The 22,105-nt window shown below is 48.7% G+C and overlaps 1 protein-coding gene across 4 annotated transcripts in view; it reads right to left on the reverse strand.

Annotated features, from left to right (window-relative positions):
• The window catches only part of exd3 (exonuclease 3'-5' domain containing 3), a 459,468-nt gene extending 437,363 nt beyond the window's left edge, over window positions 1-22,105 (reverse strand). For 2 of the 4 annotated variants that reach the window (XM_067977292.1, XM_067977296.1), the window contains exons 1-2: window positions 22,057-22,105; window positions 21,107-21,182 (exon numbers count right to left, since the gene is read on the reverse strand). The gene's annotated coding sequence lies outside the window, so the exon portion shown is untranslated. The other 2 variants (XM_067977295.1, XM_067977294.1) reach the window with 2 other exon arrangements.

Genomic DNA, 22,105 nt, shown 5'->3' on the forward strand with positions numbered 1-22,105 from the left:
TTCCCAACATTGACTGGGACAGCCATAGCATTAGGGGCTTGGATGGAGAGAAATTTGTTGAGTGTATTCAGGAGGAATTTCTCATTCAGTATGTGGATGGCCCGACTGGAGAGGGGGCAAAACTTGACCTCCTCTTGGGAAATAAGGAAGGGCAGGTGACAGAAGTGTTGGTGAGGGATCACTTTGGGACCAGTGATCATAATTCCATTAGTTTTAAGATAGCTATGGAGAATGATAGGTCTGGCCCAGAAGTTAAAATTCTAAATTGGGGAAAGGCCAATTTTGATGGTATTAGACAGGAACTTTCAGAAGTTGATTGGGAGAGTCTGTTGGCAGGCAAAGGGACGTCTGGTAAGTGGGAGGCCTTCAAAAGTGTGTTAACCAGGGTTCAGGGTAAGCACATTCCTTATAAAGTGAAGGGCAAGGCTGGTCGAAGTAGGGAACCTTGGATGACTCGGGAGATTGAGGCCCTAGTCAGAAAGAAGAAGGAGGCATATGACATGCATAGGCAGCTGGGATCAAGTGGATCCCTTGAAGAGTATAGAGATTGCCGGAGTAGAGTTGAGAGAGAAATCAGGAGGGCAAAAAGGGGATATGAAATTGCTTTGGCAGATAAGGCAAAGGTGAATCCAAAGAGCTTCTACAAATACATAAAGGGCAAAAGAGTAACTAGGGAGAGAGCGGGGCCACTTAAGGATCAACAAGGTCATCTATGTGCAGAACCACTAGAGAAGGGTGAGATCCTAAATTACTATTTCGCATCGGTATTTACGGTTGAGAAAGGCATGGATGTTAGGGAACTTGGGGAAATAAATAGTGATGTCTTGAGGAGTGTACATATTACAGAGAGGGAGGTGCTGGAAGTCTTAACGCGCATCAAGGTAAATAAACCTCCGGGACCTGATGAAATGTATCCCAGGACGTTATGGGAGGTTAGGGAGGAAATTGCGGGTCCCCTAGCAGAGATATTTGAATCATCGACAGCTACAGGTGAGGTGCCTGAAGATTGGAGGGTAGCAAATGTTGTGCCTTTGTTTAAGAAGGGCGGCAGGGAAAAGCCTGGGAACTGCAGACCGCTGAGCCTGACATCTGTAGTGGGTAAGTTGTTAGAGGGTATTCTGAGAGACGGGATCTACGGGCATTTGGAGAGGCAGGGACTGATTAGGAACAGTCAGCATGGTTTTGTGAGAGGAAAATCATGTCTCACAAATTTGATTGAGTTTTTTGAAGGGGTAACCAAGAAGATAGATGAGGGCTGTGCAGTGGACGTGGTCTACATGGACTTTAGCAAAGCCTTTGACAAGGTACCGCATGGTAGGTTCTTACATAAGGTTAGATCTCACGGGATCCAAGGTGAGGTAGCCAATTGGATACAAAATTGGATTGACTGCAGAAGACAGAGGGTGGTTGTGGAGGGTTGTTTTTCAAACTGGAGGCCTGTGACCAGCGGTGTGCCTCAGGGATCGGTGCTGGGTCCGCTGTTATTTGTTATTTATATTAATGATTTGGATGAGAATTTAGGAGGCATGGTTAGTAAGTTTGCAGATGACACCAAGATTGGTGGCATTGTGGACAGTGAAGAAGATTATCTAGGATTGCAATGGGATCTTGATAAATTGGGCCAGTGGGCCGATGAATGGCAGATGGAGTTTAATTTAGATAAATGTGAGGTGATGCATTTTGGTAGATCGAATCGGGCCAGGACCTACTCCGTTAATGGTAGGGCGTTGGGGAGAGTTATAGAACAAAGAGATCTAGGAGTACAGGTTCATAGCTCCTTGAAAGTGGAGTCACAGGTGGATAGGGTGGTGAAGAAGGCATTCAGCATGTTTGGTTTCATTGGTCAGAACATTGAATCCAGGAGTTGGGATGTCTTGTTGAAGTTGTACAAGACATTAGTAAGACCACACTTGGAATACTGTGTACAGTTCTGGTCACCCTATTATAGAAAGGATATTATTAAACTAGAAAGAGTGCAGAAAAGATTTACTAGGATGCTACCGGGACTTGATGGTTTGACTTACAGGGAGAGGTTGGATAGACTGAGACTTTTTTCCCTGGAGAGTAGGAGGTTAAGGGGTGATCTTATAGAAGTCTATAAAATAATGAGGGGCATAGATAAGGTAGATAGTCAAAATCTTTTCCCAAAGGTAGGGGAGTCTATAACGAGGGGGCATAGATTTAAGGTGAGAGGGGAGAGATACAAAAGGGTCCAGAGGGGCAATTTTTTCACTTAAAGGGTGGTGAGTGTCTGGAACGAGCTGCCAGAGGCAGTAGTAGAGGCGGGTACAATTTTGTCTTTTAAAAAGCATTTGGACAGTTACATGGGTAAGATGGGTATAGAGGGATATGGGCCAAGTGCAGGCAATTGGGACTAGCTTAGTGGTATAAACTGGGCGACATGGACATGTTGGGCCGAAGGGCCTGTTTCCATGTTGTAAACTTCTATGATTCTATGATGCTGTGTGTATGGACTTTCAAAAGGCGTTTGATAAAGTGCCACATAATAGACTTGTCAGTAAAATTGAAGCCCATGGGATTAAAGGGACAGTGGCTGCGTGGATACAAAATTGGATAATAGGCAGAAAGCAGAGAGTCGTGGTGATCGGTTGTTTTTCAGACTGGAGGGAAGTATACAGTGGTGTCCCCCAGGGGTCAGTATTAGGACCACTGCTCTTTTTGATATATATTAATGACCTGGACTTGGATATCGAGGGTATAATTTCAAAGTTTGCAAATGACACAAAACTTGGAAATGTAGTAAACAGTGAGGAGGATAGTAACAGACTTCAGGAGGGCATAGACAGACTGGTGAAATGGGCAGACACATGGCAAATGCAGTTTAACACAGAGAAGTGTGAAATGATGCATTTTGAAAGGAAAAATTAAGAGAGGCAATATAAATTAAACAATACAATTTTAAAGGGGGTGGAGAATAGAGAGACCTGGGGGTTTACGTATACAAATCTTTGAAGATGGCAGGACAAGTTGTTAAGGCTTTTTTTAAAAAATCATATGGAATCCTTGGCTTTATAAATAGCAACATGGAGTACAAAAGCAAGGAGGTTATGCTCATCCTTTATAAAACACTGGTTAGGCCTCAGCTGGAGTATTGTGTTCAATTCTGGGCACCGCACTTTAGGAAGGATGTCAAGGCCTTAGAGAGGGTGCAGAGGAGATTTACTAGAATGGTCCCAGGGATGAGGGACTTCAGTTACGTGGAGACACTGGAGAAGCTGGGGTTGTTCTCCTTAGAGCAGAGAAGGTTAAAGGGAGATTTAATACAGGTGTCTAAAATGTTGAGGGGTTTTGATAGAATAAATAAGGAGAAATTGTTTCCACTGGCAGGAGGGTCAGTAACCAGAGGACACAGATTTAAGAGAACCAGAGGGGAGATGAGGAGAGATTTTTTTTACACCGTGAGTTGTTATGATCTGGAATGTACTGCCTGAAAGGTGGTGGAAGCAGATTCAATAATAACTTTTAAAAGGGAATTGGATAAATACTTGAAAAGGAAAAATTTACAGGGCCATGGGGAAAGAGCAGGGAACAGAGGAGTGGCACTAATTGGAGAGCCAGCACAGGCACGATGGGCCGAATGGCCTCCTTCTGTGCTGTATGATTCTGTGATTAGAAATGCTGAAGTATAATGAACCAGAAATTACCATTTCCAAATGTCCTACTCCACTTTATCTCCAATGCCCTTCAATAGCCAAAAGCATACCCATCACCTTCTTGAATTTTATAACATGCTCCACTGGCACTGCCTCCCTGAGTCAGCTGTTCCACACATTCAGTGAAGAAGCTATCTTAGATGTGTGTTCGCTGTTTCTCATCTAACTTTGTTACCTTGTCCTCGGCCTTGTGCCAATATTGAAGGTCTCTCGAGATCCAGGTTATTTATTCCTTTGAAGATCTTAAACACGTCAATAAGGGCGACACTGATCCGCCTTTCTCCCAGTGTCAACATCCCGAATACCCATAGCCTTTCCCCATTGCTCATCGAACCAATCCCATTTGATTGCCCTTCTTGTACAAAGCCAGCAAAATACTAACTACACCAGAGCAAACTTACGCCTTACAAAAACTCAATTAACTGGCTGAGTGTCTGTAACTCTTGCAGCTCCCCTCAACATATTCTTACAGGTCATGTCTCCAACAGGAAATGTATATCATTTATTTTATACGCAGCTGTAATTCCTTACACACAGGAGGCTGGGCAAATAGAGGACTGAAGATCCCGTGATTGTAAGACGAAGAAAGGACTTGCATTTCTATAGGGCCTTTCATACCCTCAGGATGTCCCAAAGCGTCTCACAGCAAATGGACCTTTGATGCAGAAGCAGTCACTTTGAAAAGTGACATTAACAAATGGTATGTGAGCAGACAGAGATCACAGGAAAGAATGGGTTCGTGGCTCAGGAACCAAGTCTCAGCCCATGGTGAAGGCACCAATCCCAGATCACACCTTACAACAGATCACCAACAGGTCAGCTACAGAACACTGCCTGCACGCAGCAATTCATTTGCAATTGCTAAGACCCTACAAGTATTATAGCCCCTTCGGTCAAGCTGCACACATTAAATCCCATTGCCTCCACCAGAAAAATAATCTTATTTCGACTAGTTTCTGATCACAAGGTACATGTCCTTTTCTCCCAGCTGGCTGTCTCTCGCTGTATTTCATTGGCTATAAAGCGCTTTGGGATGTCCTGAAGTTATAAAAGGCACTGTATAAGGAAGAACGAACTTGCATTTCTACAGCGCCTTTCACATCCTCAGGATGTCCCAAAGTGCTTTACAGCCAATGATGTTTTTTTTGAAGTGTAGTCACTGTTGCAATGTAGGAAATGCGGTAGCCAATTTGTGCACAGCAAGATCCCACAAACAGCAATGTGATAATGACCAGATAATCTGTTTAAGTGATGTTGGTTGAGGGATAAATATTGGCCCCGGGACACTGGGGAGAACTCCGTGCTCTTCTTCAAATAGTGCCGTGGGATCTTTTACATCCACCCCAGAGGGCAGACGGGGCCTCGGTTTAACGACTCAAGCGAAAGACAGCACCTCCGACAGTGCAGCGCTCCCTCAGTACTGCACTGGAATGTCAGCCTAGATTTTGTGCTCAAGTCTCTGTAGTGGACTTGAACCCACAACCTTCTGACTCAGAGGCTAGACTACTTCCACTGAGACACAACTGACAATGCAAGTTCTTTCTTTGTTTTCAATTCTGAAGCTTTGTGAAGAGACAGTGTCCTCCGTTTTAACATTAGTCATTTAAAAAAACAAATGAAACAGTGACAGGAGTTCCTGAGTTCATCATAATGTATTGCCCACGTGTTTCAGCTGACAGCTCTTTGATTTATGAGATAATTCTCAGTAATTATCCTTCCCACAGCAGCAGGGATCCTGCCAGTTTGGTTGCTCAATAAAGGAGGAATGTACTGTGTATTGGCACAAACCGTAAATCACAAATATCTAGATACACATTGGTTTCTCTCAGCTCTCGGGTAGAGGCAGCCTGGGTGGACATTTGTACAGAATCCCCTTTAGCAACATCAGAAATTGGGATAGAGGTTGTGGACAGCACATTCCAACCAGGAGTTAATGCCAGGGGTGTTCAGGGCACAGCAGAGATCTCATTCCCTCCAGGTCGACTCTTCCTATCATTGTCAGGGAGTTCATTCCTTTAGCCTAAGGCGGAGGCGTCAACAAGTTAGAACAGGAGCTGCTGAAAGAAGGAATAAGAGAGAAGGAGTGTTTCCCCTTCAGTTGTGCCTCGAGCCCAGTTCCACTCGCAGCCTTGGTTTACAATGCCCACAGCGCCACCACTTTTTTCATCACCCTTTGGCGTCAAGCAGTGAATTTTGACACATTTGGCTGGCACACAAGTTGACGAGAACACGTCCCTCAACGCTTACAAACTAACTGGAGCTGCACCGACTCCCAGCCCTGCGTATACCAGGGGGAGTTAACCCCTAAAGGTAACAGAGACATTACGACTTAATTCCCCAGCCTCCCTTTCAAATGCATTGGCCCATATTTTTGCTGTAGCAGGGCTCTAAAATGTTTGCCATTAATTAGACTTGCCGTTGCACATCTAGGTTGTTAAATTTTTTTTGTGGGGCCAGTTGCTGAAAGTACGAGCTGATAACGGGGCAGTGAGGGAAACAGGGCATCTGGGACCTGAGTGAACAGGGCAAGTAACTGGGTATCTCCTTAAACAATCAGATCGAAGGATTGTGAAATTACCAGCGCAAGTACTGAGAAAAGAGTAAATTACAGTGGGTGGATTCATTGTCAATTCAGGTAGAGAAAGAGAAAGAAAGAGAGGGAAAGAAAGATTGGATTGAGAGAAAAAAGTCAGAAAAGAAAAAAAATTAAATTTAAAATTTTTTAAATCCCCAACAATTAAAACCTGAAGGAATGAGACTCCACACTTGTAATCGTTAATTTTCACAAGCAGAGAGTTTGACTGGCAGTAATTAACACTTATCACGTAGTTAAAAGGGGACTTAGTCTGAAATGACCAGACATCAACAAGTTCCATCCCACCATCAAGCTCACCATGGACTACTCCTCAGAATCAGTTTCTTTCTTGGACACACGAATCTCCATCAAAGACGGGCACCTCAGCACCTCACTCTACTGCAAGCCCACGGACAACCTCACGATGCTCCACTTTTCCAGCTTCCACCCTAACCACGTCAAACAGGCCATCCCCTATGGACAGGCCCTGCGAATACACAGGATCTGCTCAGACGAGGAGGAACGCGATGGACACCTACAGATGCTGAAAGACGCCCTAGTAAGAACGGGATATGACGCTCGACTCATCGATCGACAGTTCCGACGGGCCACAGCAAAAAATCGCATAGACCTCCTCAGGAGACTAACACGGGACGCAACCAACAGAGTACCCTTTGTCGTCCAGTACTTCCCCGGAGCGGAGAAACTACGCCATGTTCTCCGCAGCCTTCAACATGTCATCAATGACGACGAACACCTCGCTATGGCCATCCCCACACCTCCACTACTCGCCTTTAAACAGCCACCCAACCTCAAACAGACCATCGTTTGCAGCAAATTACCCAGCTTTCAAGAGAACAGCGTCCACGACACCACACAACCCTGCCACGGTAACCTCTGCAAGACATGCCAGATCATCGACACAGATACCACCATCACACGAGAGGACACCACCCACCAGGTGCATGGTTCATACTCCTGTGACTCGGCCAACGTTGTCTACCTCATACGTTGCAGGAAAGGATGCCCCAGAGCATGGTACATTGGCGAGACCATGCAGACGCTGCGACAACGGATGAACGGACACCGCGCAACAATCGCCAAACAGGAGGGTTCCCTCCCAGTCGGGGAACACTTCAGCAGTCAAGGACATTCAGCCACCGACCTTCGGGTAAGCGTACTCCAAGGCGGCCTTCGAGACACATGACAACGCAAAATCGTCGAGCAGAAATTGATAGCCAAGTTCCGCACCCATGAGGACGGCCTCAACCGGGATCTTGGGTTCATGTCACGCTACACGTTACCCCACCAGCGAACAAATGTTATCTGTTTTTAATATAACGGGTCAGTTGCTGTCTTTTCTATGTTTCTACCTCTCTATCTCTGTTTTTTTTTTGTTTGTTGTTTTTTTTTGGTGATTTGTATATTCTGAGACCTTGCAGGTAACACTTGTCTGTCTGCACACTGATTGCCTTGGCAACGGGCAGTTGAAAAAACTGTCTGTAATCACCAAGCATTGTTCTGTGATTTATAAATGCGATTTCATTTCGAGGATTTCATTTCGTTCACCTGAGGAAGGAGGAAGCCTCCGAAAGCTTGTGAATTTAAAATAAAATTGCTGGACTATAACTTGGTGTTGTAAAATTGTTTACAATTGTCAACCCCAGTCCATCACCGGCATCTCCACATCACTGAGCACTGAGAGAGGAGACAGGACAGAGAGCTCACTCACTGAGCACTGAGAGAGGAGACAGGACAGAGAGCTCACTCACTGAGCACTGAGAGAGGAGACAGGACAGAGAGCTCACTCACTGAGCACTGAGAGAGGAGACAGGACAGAGAGCTCACTCACTGAGCACTGAGAGAGGAGACAGGACAGAGAGCTCACTCACTGAGCACTGAGAGAGGAGACAGGACAGAGAGCTCACTCACTGAGCACTGAGAGAGGAGACAGGACAGAGAGCTCACTCACTGAGCACTGAGAGAGGAGACAGGACAGAGAGCTCACTCACTGAGCACTGAGAGAGGAGCCTTAAGGCTTGCTGAGCATTCAATTAAAAATCTTATTTTTTAATTCGGATTTCTTCAGCTATTTCTGGAGTGGAGCCAAGACAAGTGTGGGAAGCAAACAGACAGGAAAAAACTGGACACACTTTGCTTACCTGCCAACCCTGAGAACCACTCCTGGGCCTGCAGGTACAAGGGAGCTGGAACTGGTTCAATTCCCAGCACATCTAACAGCCATTACTGAACAATCTCAGCACTTGATCCTGACCATGATGGTGGGAGTGGAGTACAGACCTGTGTCACACAGAGGCCCCCATCTCTTCAGGTGCGTTCAGTTCTTCAGATCTCACTGAGGTCACGAGGTAGAACGTGCAGAGAGGTGATTGGGAGAGTGATCACAGGACTCAGCTCTTACTATGGCACACACAATGCCCTCGACACGCGCGCATGCAACGCCCCTCCACTCACACTCACACTCACACTCACACTCACACTCACACTCACACTCACACTCACACTCACAGGCCTCATCCAAATCACATTCTAATTATAAGCAATTATTTCTCAAGTCAGAATCTGTCCCCAGTGCATTCAGTGCTGGTGCAGGGATCATCCTACATTCTTCTGCTTAAATTTTTCATAAGGATATTATCAGGAAAAAAGTTAGAAATTGAGCGGTAACTTTCACTCCCAGGACCATGAGCTTCAAACAGGGCACAGTTTTATACCTAATACTCTCGATACTTTCGTTCACCTGTAAAAATACAAACCCATCCCCACCAATTCCTGGGCTCAGTGTCTCCATCTCAGAGCCAATCAGTACTAAACCGATTGTAATCTCATCTATAAAATGTAAGATCCCTAATATAAGAACATAGGAAAAGGAAGAGGCCATTCAGTCCCTCGGGCCTGTTCCGCCATTCAATTAGATCATGGCTGACCTGTACCTCAACTCTATCGACCTGCCTTAGCTCCATATCCCTTGTTACCCTTGCCCAATAAAAATCTATCGATCTCAGTCTTCAAAATTTCAAATGACCTCCAGCATCCACAGACATTTGGGGAGAGTGTTCCAGATTTCCACTACCCTTTAAGAGTGAAATCAGGAAGCACTTTTTCAAATGGCCTGGCTCTAATTTTAAGATTGTGCCCCCTTGTTCTGGATTCTCCCACCAGAGGAAATAGCTTCTCCAACTACCCTATCAAATCATAGAATCTTACAGCACAGAAGGCGGCCGTTCGGCCCATTATGTCTGTGCTGGCTCTTTGAAAGAGCTATCCAATTCGTCCCATTCCTCTGCTCTTTCCCCATAGCCCTGCAAATTTTTCCTTTTCAAGTATTTATTCAATTTCCTTTTGAAAGTTATTATTGAATCTGCTTCCACCGCCCTTTCAGCAGTGCATTCCAGATCATAACATCTGCATAAAAAATTCTCCTGATGTCCCACTTGGTTCTTTTGCCAATTACCTTAAATGCGTGTCCTCTAGATCCTCCATTAGGTCACCCCTTAATCTTCAAACTCAAGGAAATACAAGACAAGTTATGCAACTTGTCCTCATAATTTAACCCTTTAAACCCTGGGATCATTTTGGTGAATGTGCGCTGCATCCCCTCCAAGGCCAATATATCCTTCCTGAGGTGAGGTGCCCTGAACTGAACTCAGTAATCCAGATGGGGTCTGACCACGACATAACTGCCATCCCTTTGCATTCTAGCCCCCGTGTATGAGCTGAGGTACAGCTTGTACAGGTGCCAGTTGCCCTCCATACCACACCCATGTGGCCATTCTGCAAGGAAAAGCTCAGACTGGCTATCCTGTGACGGCTCAGTCTGTGGAGGGAATCACAAGCAAACCCAAAACTGCTTTCACACAGTCAGTTTGGGGATCGTTAATTGAGAATAGTGATGAGCAGAGGGAATCATGGCTGTTTTTTCCGTCCCTAACCCACTAACCTAATGCCGGACTAGTACGGATCAGTACAGGCCAGCAGACCCAGCACAGACCAGTAGACCCAGCACAGACCAGGCACAGACCAACAGAGAACAGCAGACCCGGCACAGACCAGCAGGCCCGGCACAGACCAGCAGGCCCGGCACAGACCAGCAGACCCGGCACAGACCAGCAGACCCGGCACAGACCAGCAGACCCGGCACAGACCAGCAGACCCGGCACAGACCAGCAGACCCGGCACAGACCAGCAGACCCGGCACAGACCAGCAGACCCGGCACAGACCAGCAGACCCGGCACAGACCAGCAGACCCGGCACAGACCAGCAGACCCGGCACAGACCAGCAGACCCGGCACAGACCAGCAGACCCGGCACAGACCAGCAGACCCGGCACAGACCAGCAGACCCGGCACAGACCAGCAGACCCGGCACAGACCAGCAGACCCGGCACAGACCAGCAACGTTCTCCTCTGCATGACTCACAGACCCGATGATTCTCAAAACTTTTTTTTTCTGGCTGGGCCCCACCAGATAATTCTCAGAGCCGAAGGCCCCACTGTAATTATGGATAACGGAACTGATCAACTCAGAAATAAAATCTCCATCTCCTCCGACCCTTTCATTTCTGTCAGTCTGTACTTCTCTCACTCTCCCCGCCCCCTGAGCTTCCATAATTAAATGTTACTGCCGCCTTTTGCTCATCATTTTGCAAACTGCAACAAGCTGTTCAGCATTTGTTCAAAAGAACAGTCAAGGTCGGTGAATTGTTCCCAATCGATATGGTCTCTGAGGTCGATGCACTCCGTCAGGAGCAGTACTGCCGAGCCAAAAAAAAAATGATTTTCAAAGTCAAGTCGCTAGGAGCTAGTTACAGAAATAAAAATCAGGTAACAAGGCAATGCAGTGACAGACCTGTACCCACCAGTACTGTACCCCAGTGTTATACACTGACAGACCTGTACCCACCAGTACTGTACCCCAGTGTTATACAGTGACAGACCTGCACCCACCAGTACTGTACCCCAGTGTTATACAGTGACAGACCTGCACCCACCAGTACTGTACCCCAGTGTTATACAGTGACAGACCTGTACCCACCAGTACTGTACCCCAGTGTTATACACTGACAGACCTGTACCCACCAGTACTGTACCCCAGTGTTATACAGGGACAGGCCTGTACCCACCAGTACTGTACCCCAGTGTTATACAGCGACAGACCTGTTCCCACCAGTACTGTACCCCAGTGTAAAATAGTGAGATGACTGCATCCACCAGTACTGTACCCCAGTGTAAAATAGTGAGATGACTGCATCCACCAGTACTGTACCGCAGCGTTTTAATGACAGACCTGTACCCACCACTCCTGCACCCTATATAGCTCACAGTGCTTTACTCCTGACAAAGCCCAGGTTTGGATCAACACAATCTGAGTGTTTCACCCATCCAGCGTTACCCTACACCGACAGACTGAAGTCTGTGCAGTGAATGGGTTGTGTGAGTGGGCAGTGGTCCTGCCGCCCGGTCCTTGTCTCTGGCACTGGTTCGGTGAATCTGAATGTGCACAATGTCATCACAGCTGCTTCCAAACAGCTCCAGGCAAATATTTAGACAGGTGAAGGTTTTGATTTGAGTGGCCAACCACCCACATTTCTAACTGATAGCTTTATCTCCATTGCTATCTGTTTACGACTTGTTCCTAACATCTGTTCTGAAATGCAGGATGGGGGGGAAGGTACAGGGCCTATCAGGTGGAGGGTGTGGGAGGAGAAACCTGGCAGTGGGTGAGGCCTGGATTTGGAGGGATTCCATTGATGGACTCTGCCCTCTCATTTAATCTCCTGCCACACCCCATGTACACTCCACCCTATCATGGATGCTACTCAACAATTTCATCCACCAACAGAAGGCGTGTACAAATACTCCCTGAACCCCAAAAAAGATCAAGTATACATCCAGAAAATCAACCCAGCCTTACACCTCAACTCTTCAACGGAGAGCAGCTTGTTTGCACACAAGATTCCTTCCCATTCCGGGATGAAAGGGTCTTTCTGGACAGCTCCAGTAAACTCCTCAGTGAGAGTCAGTATCTGTGGAATCATACCTCAGAGCGAGTCAGTGTCTGTTCAACTGTATCCATGAGAGTCAGAGTCTGTGGAACTGTACCCATGAGAGTCAGTGTCTGTGGAACTGTCCCCCAGTGAGAGTCAGTGCCTGTGGAACTGTCCCCCAGTGAGAGTCAGTGCCTGTGGAACTGTCCCCCAGTGAGAGTCAGTGCCTGTGGAACTGTCCCCCAGTGAGAGTCAGTGCCTGTGGAACTGTCCCCCAGTGAGAGTCAGTGTCTGTGGAACTGTCCCCCAGTGAGAGTCAGTGTCTGTGGAACTGTCCCCCAGCGAGAGTCAGTGTCTGTGGAACTGTCCCCCAGTGAGAGTCAGTGTCTGTGGAACTGTCCCCCAGTGAGAGTCAGAGTCTGTGGAACTGTACCCATGAGAGTCAGTGCCTGTGGAACTGTCCCCCAGTGAGAGTCAGTGTCTGTGGAACTGTCCCCCAGTGAGAGTCAGTGCCTGTGGAACTGTCCCCCAGTGAGAGTCAGTGTCTGTGGAACTGTCCCCCAGTGAGAGTCAGTGTCTGTGGAACTGTCCCCCAGCGAGAGTCAGTGCCTGTGGAACTGTCCCCCAGTGAGAGTCAGTGTCTGTGGAACTGTCCCCCAGTGAGAGTCAGTGTCTGTGGAACTGTCCCCCAGTGAGAGTCAGTGCCTGTGGAACTGTCCCCCAGTGAGAGTCAGTGTCTGTGGGACTGTCCCCCAGTGAGAGTCAGTGTGTGTGGAACTGTCCCCCAGTGAGAGTCAGTGCCTGTGGAACTGTCCCCCAGTGAGAGTCAGTGCCTTCTCTCGTGATGAAAATTGGGCCGGAAATGCTGTGGGTTTCCAGCCGAGGAACAGAGCTGTGTTTGCAACAGATCAACATATGAGGGGAGATGAGACCAGCAGAACAAACAAGGGTAAGCCGAGTAACTGGTACAACTGCCGAAAACACAAACAATGTGAGGGCTGCACGGACTGTTAATCAATAATTCAAGTGAACCTTGCTCTTTCTCCTTCCGATGCTCAAAGGCCTGCTCAGAGACTCGAGCATTTCTGATTTAATTGCGTTTTCCTTTTTATCCATGCCTGCATTCTGAGCTGTCCCAGCGTATCCTGTATCAGAATAGGATTGTGTCAGGCCCACACCCTCCCACAGGCGTCACTGAGCAGTGACAGTGATGGGACACTGGATTCACTCAGACAAAACATCATCGCACACCTCCTCGCACAGGTGGTCTCCTCGTCATCACACCCTGCCGTGGGGGCCAAGCCTCCGAGGCAGGTGCTAGGCACCTCAGTGAAGTACAGCATCTCCCCCTCGTCCCGATAAACGACAGCATCTCCCCCTCGTCCCGATAAACCACAGCATCTCCCCCTCGTCCCGATAAACCACAGCATCTCCCCCTCGTCCCGATAAACCACAGCATCTCCCCCTCGTCCCGATAAACCACAGCATCTCCTCCTCGTCCCGATAAACGACAGCATCTCCCCCTCGTCCCGATAAACGACAGCATCTCCCCCTCGTCCCGATAAACCACAGCATCTCCCCCTCGTCCCGATAAACGACAGCATCTCCCCCTCGTCCCGATAAACCACAGCATCTCCCCCTCGTCCCGATAAACGACAGCATCTCCCCCTCGTCCCGATAAACCACAGCATCTCCCCCTCGTCCCGATAAACCACAGCATCTCCCCCTCGTCCCGATAAACCACAGCATCTCCCCCTCGTCCCGATAAACGACAGCATCTCCCCCTCGTCCCGATAAACCACAGCATCCCCCCCTCGTCCCGATAAACCACAGCATCTCCTCCTCGTCCCGATAAACGACAGCATCTCCCCCTCGTCCCGATAAACGACAGCATCTCCCCCTCGTCCCGATAAACCACAGCATCTCCCCCTCGTCCCGATAAACCACAGCATCCCCCCCTCGTCCCGATAAACCACAGCATCTCCCCCTCGTCCCGATAAACCACAGCATCTCCCCCTCGTCCCAATAAACTACAACCAAGCCCAATCAACGCTGCAAAGTCCTCCTCACTAACATCTGGGGACTTGTGCCAGAATTGGGAGAGCTGTCCCACAGACTAGTCAAGCAACAGCCTGACATAGCCATACTCACAGAATCATACCTTTCAGCCAACGTCCCAGACTCTTCCATCACCATCCCTGGGTATGTCCTGTCCCACCGGCAGGACAGACCGACCAAAGGTGGCGGTACAGTGATATACAGTCAGGAGGGAGTGGCCCTGGGAGTCCTCAACATTGACTCTGGAACCCATGAAATCTCATGGCATCAGGTCAAACCTGGTCAAGGAAACCTCCTGCTGATTACCACCTACCGTCCTCCCTCAGCTGATGAGCCAGTCCTCCTCCATGTTGAACACCACTTGGAGGAAGCACTGAGGGTAGCAAGGGCACAGAATGTACTCTGGGTGGGGGACTTCAATGTCCATCACCAAGAGTGGCTCGGTAGCACCACAGCTGGCCGAGTCCTGAAGGACATAGCTGCTAGACTGGGCCTGCAGCAGGTGGTGGGCGAACCAACAAGGGGGAAAACTTACTTGACCTCGTCCTCACCAATCTACCTGTCGCAAATGCATCTGTCCATGACAGTATTGGTGGGAATGACCACCGCACAGTCCTCGTGAAGACAAAGTCCCATCTTCGCACTGAGGATACCATCCAACGTGTTGTGTGGCACTACCACCGTGCTAAATGGGATAGATTCAGAACAGATCTAGCAACTCAAAACTGGGCATCCATGAGGTGCTGTGGGCCATCAGCAGCAGCAGAATTATATTCCAGCACAATCTGTAACCTCATGGCCCGGCATATTCCTCACTCTACCATTACCAACAAGCCAGGGGATCAACCCTGGTTCAATGAGGAGTGTAGAAGAGCATGCCAGGAGCAGCACCAGGCACACCTTAAAACGAGGTGCCAACCTGGTGAAGCGACAACTCAGGACTTCATGCATGCTGAACAGCGGAAGCAACATGCTATAGACAGAGCTAAGAGATTTCACAACCAACGGATCAGATCAAAGCTCTGCAGTCCTGCCATATCCAGTCATGAATGGTGGTGGACAGTTAAACAACGAATGGGAGGAGGAGGAGGCTCTGTAAACATCCCCATCCTCAATTATGGAAGAGCCCAGCACGTGAGTGCAAAAGGCAAGGCTGAAGCGTTTGCAACCATCTTCAGCCAGAAGTGCCGAGTGGATGATCCATCTCAGCCTCCTCCCGATATCCCCACCATCACAGAAGCCAGGCTTCAGCCAATTCGATTCACTCCACGTGTTATCAAGAAACGGCTGAGTGCACTGGATACAGCAAAGGCTATGGGCCCCGACAACATCCCGGCTGTAGTGCTGAAGACTTGTGCTCCAGAACTAGCTGTGCCTCTAGCCAAGCTGTTCCAGTACAGCTACAACATTGGCATCTACCTGACAATGTGGAAAATTGCCCAGGTATGTCCTGTCCACAAAAAGCAGGACAAATCCAATCCGGCCAATTACCGCCCCATCAGTCTACTCTCAATCATCAGCAAAGTGATGGAAGGTGTTGTCGACAGTGCTATCAAGCGGCACTTACTCACCAATAACCTGCTCACCGATGCTCAATTTGGGTTCCATCAGGACCACTCGGCTCCAGACCTCGTTACAGCCTTGGTCCAAACATGGACAAAAGTGCTGAATTCCAGGTGAGGTGAGAGTGACATCAAGGCAGCATTTGACCGAGTGTGGCACCAAGGAGCCCTAGTAAAATTGAAGTCAATGGGAATCAGGGGGAAAACTCTCCAGTGGCTGGAGTCATACCTAGCACAAAGGTAGTGGTTGTTGGAGGCCAATCATCTCAGCCCCAGGATATTGTTGCAGGAGTTCCTCAGGGCAGTGTCCTAAGCCCAACCATCTTCAGCTGCTTCATCAATGACCTTCCCTCTATCATAAGGTCAGAAATGGGAATGTTTGCTGATGATTGCACAGTGTTCAGTTCCAGTCACAACCCCTCAGATAATGAAGCAGTCCGAGCCCGCATGCAGCAAGACCTGGACAACATCCAGGCTTGGGCTGATAAGTGGCAAGTAACATTCGGGCCAGACAAGTGCCAGGCAATGACCATCTCCAAAAAGAGAGTCTAACCACCTCCCCTTGACATTCAACAGCATTACCATCGCCGAATCCCCCACCATCAACATCCTGGGGGTCACCATTGACCAGAAACTTAACTGGACCTGCCACATAAATACTGTGGCTACAAGAGCAGGTTAGAGGCTGGGTATTGTGCAGCGAGTGACTCACCTCCTGACTCCCCAAAGCCTTTCCACCATCTACAAGGCACAAGTCAGGAGTGTGATGGAATACTCTCCACTTGCCTGGATGAGTACAGCTCCAACAACACTCAAGAAGCTCAACACCATCCAGGACAAAGCAGCCCACTTGATTGGCACCCTATCCACCACCCTAAACATTCACTCCCTTCACCACCGGCGCTCTGTGGCTGCAGTGTGTACCATCCACAGGATGCACTGCAGCAACTCGCCAAGGCTTCTTCGACAGCACCTCCCAAACCCACGACCTCTACCATCTAGAAGGACAAAGCAGCAGGTACATGGGAACAAGACCACCTGCACGTTCCCCTCCAAGTCACACGCCATCCCAACTTGGAAATATATCGCCGTTCCTTCATCGTCGCTGGGTCAAAATCCTGGAACTCTCTTCCTAACAGCACTGTGGGAGAACCTTCACCACATGGACTGCAGCCGTTCAAGAAGGCGGCTCACCACCACCTTCTCAAGGGCAATTAGGGATGGGCAATAAATGCCGGCCTCGCCAGCGACGCCCACATCCCATGAACAAATAAAAAAAAGCATCTCCCCCTCCCCCAATAAAGTACAGCATCTCCCCCTTCCCCCCCCCCCCCACCATGAAGTACAGCAGCTCCCCCTACCAAATAAACGACAGCATCTCCCTCCCCCCCAAAAAATACACTTCTCCTTCACTCCAATGAAGTACAGACTGCCCAGTAATGGGAACCGGTTAAGATGGTGCACCAGCCATACCAGTGGAAAGCACCAAGTTTCATTCACTGCTCTCTGCAGGCGCTAAGGGCTCAGAGAAGCTTTCACCACTCCTGACAGAGATAATATTTAATTCTTTATGTACACCTTGATATTCAAAGCACCTGGAAAGAAGAGGAATCCTCCTGTCCCAGTGAGAAATTGCAGTGATTCTCTCTAACACTCTATCATTGGATGTCCAAATAGAGCAAAGATGATTGAAAAGCCGATCAAAAGAGGAACCGTGTACGCTGGAAACAGACTGAGGGCAAGACGTGCCAAATCTCCTGGTTTACACGGCCTGCTGCAGTCAAGAGGATTCTCCCTGAAAACCCATGGCGATGTGATTGTTTTGGATTGTCGTTCTTCTAACCTGGTCCAATCCCCTCACTGTTGGTGCTGTTTTACAAAGATGAGACTCGAGCCAATCAGGTGACAGAAATTACATGGCAGGTATGCGAGGCCTGAGCTATGACACAGGAAGTGTGCGGATGCTCACTATTACTGGTGGCTGCCGTCCCTCACCAAGAGATACTGTTTTCTGATCAGCCCACTTGAACTCACTCAAACTGCATTCTCAGTACACCGTATTCTGCCATTCTAACTGCTGATTCACAATCGAATTCCTCAACAAGCTATAAATCGGCGGCCTGGTTATTATTTCCTTCACCTCGGAGCTCAATTTAATTTCACATCAGTGTGAAAGCAAGATGGCGGACAGCTGATATCATCAAAGGCACATTGGGCAAGGGGGGGCGTGGTGAGGGAGCAGGTCTTCAGTAACACTAATGGGAGGGGGTCCTCAAAATATAATACCCCCACCTCTCTGTCACCACCCCCCTCACTCTGTCCCCACCCCCATCCCCACCCCCCCCCACTCTCTCTCTCCGCCCCCACCCCCCCCCACTCTCTCTCCGCCCCCACCCCCCCCACTCTCTCTCCGCCCCCACCCCACCCCCACTCTCTCTCCGCCCCCACCCCACCCCCACTCTCTCTCCGCCCCCACCCCACCCCCACTCTCTCTCCGCCCCCACCCCACCCCCACTCTCTCTCCGCCCCCACCCCACCCCCACTCTCTCTCCGCCCCCACCCCACCCCCACTCTCTCTCCGCCCCCACCCCACCCCCACTCTCTCTCCGCCCCCACCCCACCCCCACTCTCTCTCCGCCCCCACTCTCTCAATACCAACTAGCAGGCTATGGCGAGAGGCTGACCCTCGTCACTCTCGGACCAGCAGGTCCGACACAAAGTCAATAGGAACATAAGAACATAAGAAATAGGAGCAGGAGTAGGCCATACGGCCCCTTGAGCCTGCTCCCCCATTTAATCAGATCATGGCTGATCTTCGACCTCAACTCCACTTTCCCACCCGCTCCCCATCCTGTCTCTCATCCCAGGAATCAATCTAGTGAACCTTCGTTGCACCGCCTCTAAGGCAAGTATATCCTTCCTTAGATAAGGAGACCAAAATTGTACACAGTACTCCAGGTGTGGTCTCACTAAAGCCCTGTACATTTGTAGTAAGGACTTCCTTACCCTTGTACTCCAAACCCCTTGCAATAAAGGCCAACATGCCATTTGCTTTTCTAATTGCTTGCTGTACCTGCATGCTAACTTTTTGTGTTTCTAGTACGAGGGCACCCAAATCCCTCTGAATACCAACATTTAATCGTTTCTCAACATTTAAAAAATATTCTGCCTTTATATTCTTCCTACCAAAGTGAATAACCTCACATTTCCCCACATTTAACTCCATCTGCCACCTTCTTGCCCACTCACTTAACCTGTCCATATCCCTTTGCAGACTCTTTGCCTCCTCCTCACAGATTACTTTCCCACCTAGCTTTGTATCATCAGCAAACTTGGATACATTACACTCAGTCCCTTCATCTAAATCATCAATATAGATTGTAAATAGCTGAGGCCCAAGCACTGATCCTTGCGGTACCCCACTAGTTACAACCTGCCAACCTGAGAATGACCTGTTTATCCCTACTCTCTGTTTTCTGTCCTTTAACCAATCCTCTATCCATGCAGTATATTACCCCCAACTCCACCTTTTGTGTGGCAGCTTATCGAATGCCTTTTGAAAATCCGAACATATTACATCCACTTGTTCCCCTTTATCTACACTGCTAGTTACATCCTCAAAAAACTCTAATAGATTTGTCAAACACGATTTCCCTTTCATAAAACCATGTTGACTCTGCCTAATCATATTATGATTTTCTAAGTGTCCTGTTACCACTTCCTAATAATGGATTCCACCATTTTCCCGACGACCAATGTCAGGCGAAGGGGCCTGTAGTTCCCTGTTTTCTCTCTCCCTCCTTTCTTGAATAGCGGGGTAACATTTGCTGCCTTCCAATCCACTGGTACCGTGCCAGAATCTAGAGAATTTTGGAAGATCACAACCAATGCACCCACTATCTCTGCAGCCACCTCTTTTAGAACCCTAGGATGTAGGCCATCAGATCCAGGGGATTTGTCGGCTTTTAGTCCCATTAGTTTGTCCAGTATTTTTTCTCGACTGATATTAATTGTTTTAAGTTCCTCACTCTCATTTGCCCCTTGGTTCCCCACTATTTCCGGAATGTTTTTTGTGTCTTCTACTGTGAAGACAGATACAAAATATTTGTTTAATGCACCTGCCATTTCCTGATTCCCCATTATAATTTCTCCTGTCTCGGCCTCTAAGGGGCCCATGTTTACTTTCACTAATCTCTTCCTTTTTACATACTTGTAGAAACTCTTATAATCCATTTTTATATTTCTTGCTAGTTTACTTTCATATTCTATTTTCTCCCTTTTTATCAATTTTTTGGTCGTCCTTTGTTGGTTTCTGAAACTCTCCCAATCCCCAGGCTTATTACTCTTCTTGGCAACAATATAGGCCTCTTCTTTCAATCTAATACTCTCCTTAACTTCTTTAGTTAGCCATGGGTGGATCACTCTTCCCATGGAGTTTTTATTTCTCAATGGAATATATATTTGTTGAGAATATTGAAATATTTCTTTAAATGTTTGCCATTGCTTTTCAACTGTCAAACCTTTAATTTAATTTCCCAATCTACCTTTGACAACTCGCCCCTCATACCTATGTAATTGGCTTTAAGTTTAAGACACCAGTTTCTGACTTAAGTACGTTACTTTTAAACTCAATGTGAAATTCTACCATATTATGATCACTCTTCCCTAGAGTTTCTTTTACCGTGATATTACTATCTCATTACATAATACAAGATCTAAAATAGGAAGTGTGTCCTGATGTCACACCCACTCAATGGTTGCTGCAATTGGACAATCAGCTCCTGCCTGCCCTCCTTCTGCATCATCCACATGCCACGAGGCAACGGAGGACAGATCCATACACCATTTAATAATCCCAGCACTAGTCTGGCTACAGTTCAAGGAGGAGACACAACTGTTGCTCCATGCAGGAACGAGCCAACACCAATCGTCGATCATACCAACAAGACACCGTTATACACATCCCCTACCTCCCACACTGCACAGTAACTCGCTCCCAACACCAGCTCACCCACCCGTCCCAACCGACACAGGCCTGATCTTCAACCCAGACCTCTGACTGTGGGTCACCCCCTGACCTTTGGATAACTCCTAACCTCACATCCTCCTAACTGTGGGTAGCCTCTAACCTCACACCCTCCATTGCATGGGCTAAAGGAGACCTGGTGTACCTGCAGCTACAGGCCGTGGTTTTGCGAGGTTTACAATGGGTCATAATGGAATGCTCACCTTTCCAGCAGGTCAGAGATCCTGTTGTTGTTTATCACTCAAGGTCTGAGAGTTAATCAGATGCGAGGCCAGCTACCTGCAAGAGTACACAGACAGGGTGAGCAAACAAACAGCAGGAACAGGAGCGGCCTCAGCCCAAGCCAATATCAACACCACCCACACGTACATTGTCCAGCACTGGGGACAATGACTGCAAGAACAGGGCAAGGAACACGTCACTCTGGCAGAAGGCCCTGTACCTGGACTGGACCTGAGAGGGGTGTACACAGCTCCAGAGAATCACGGCTGCCATTCAAAGGAGCCACTCGCTGACAGCTCACTAAGTTTCCACTGGAATATTTGTTGCCCTGATATTATCACACACTGCCTCAAACACAACCTCATTAAACCGACTTCACTGAGAGCTGGGTGTAGGATTCAAGCTACTGACACTGCTAATAAGACAGAGAGAATGTATCCTATTTAACAAGAAAAACCAATACACACTACCCCTGGACTTCCCACATACACTGACTCTCACTGGGAGAGAGTGGGATTCTCCACATCCATCCCTCACTTCACTCCCCTCCCTTCACCCACCCCCCTCCCCAACCCCTCCTCCCCCGACCCCTCCCCCTCCTCCCTTCACCCACCCACCCCCCTCCTCCTCCCTTCACCCACCCACCCCCCTCCTCTCTCCTCCCCCCTCCTAACCCCCAACCCCTCCCCCCTCCTCCCCCCTCCTCCCCCCTCCTCCCCCAACCCCTCCTCCCCCTCCCCCCTCCTAACCCCCCCCCAACCCCTCCCCCCTCCTCCCTTCCCTTCCCCTCCCACCAACCCCCCTCCCCCGACCCCCCCTTCCCTTCCCTCCTCCTCCCCCCCCCTCCACCCTTTCCTCCTCCTCCCCCCCCCTCCACCCTTTCCTCCTCCATCACCGCCACCCCCATCTCTCGTCCCACCCACCTACTCACCTCCCTCACACCAGTAACGGTCTCTCCACAACAAACAGGAAGTCGGCCG

The sequence above is a fragment of the Heptranchias perlo genome, unplaced genomic scaffold (assembly GCF_035084215.1).
Source record: "Heptranchias perlo isolate sHepPer1 unplaced genomic scaffold, sHepPer1.hap1 HAP1_SCAFFOLD_140, whole genome shotgun sequence".
Lineage (NCBI taxonomy): Eukaryota > Metazoa > Chordata > Chondrichthyes > Hexanchiformes > Hexanchidae > Heptranchias > Heptranchias perlo.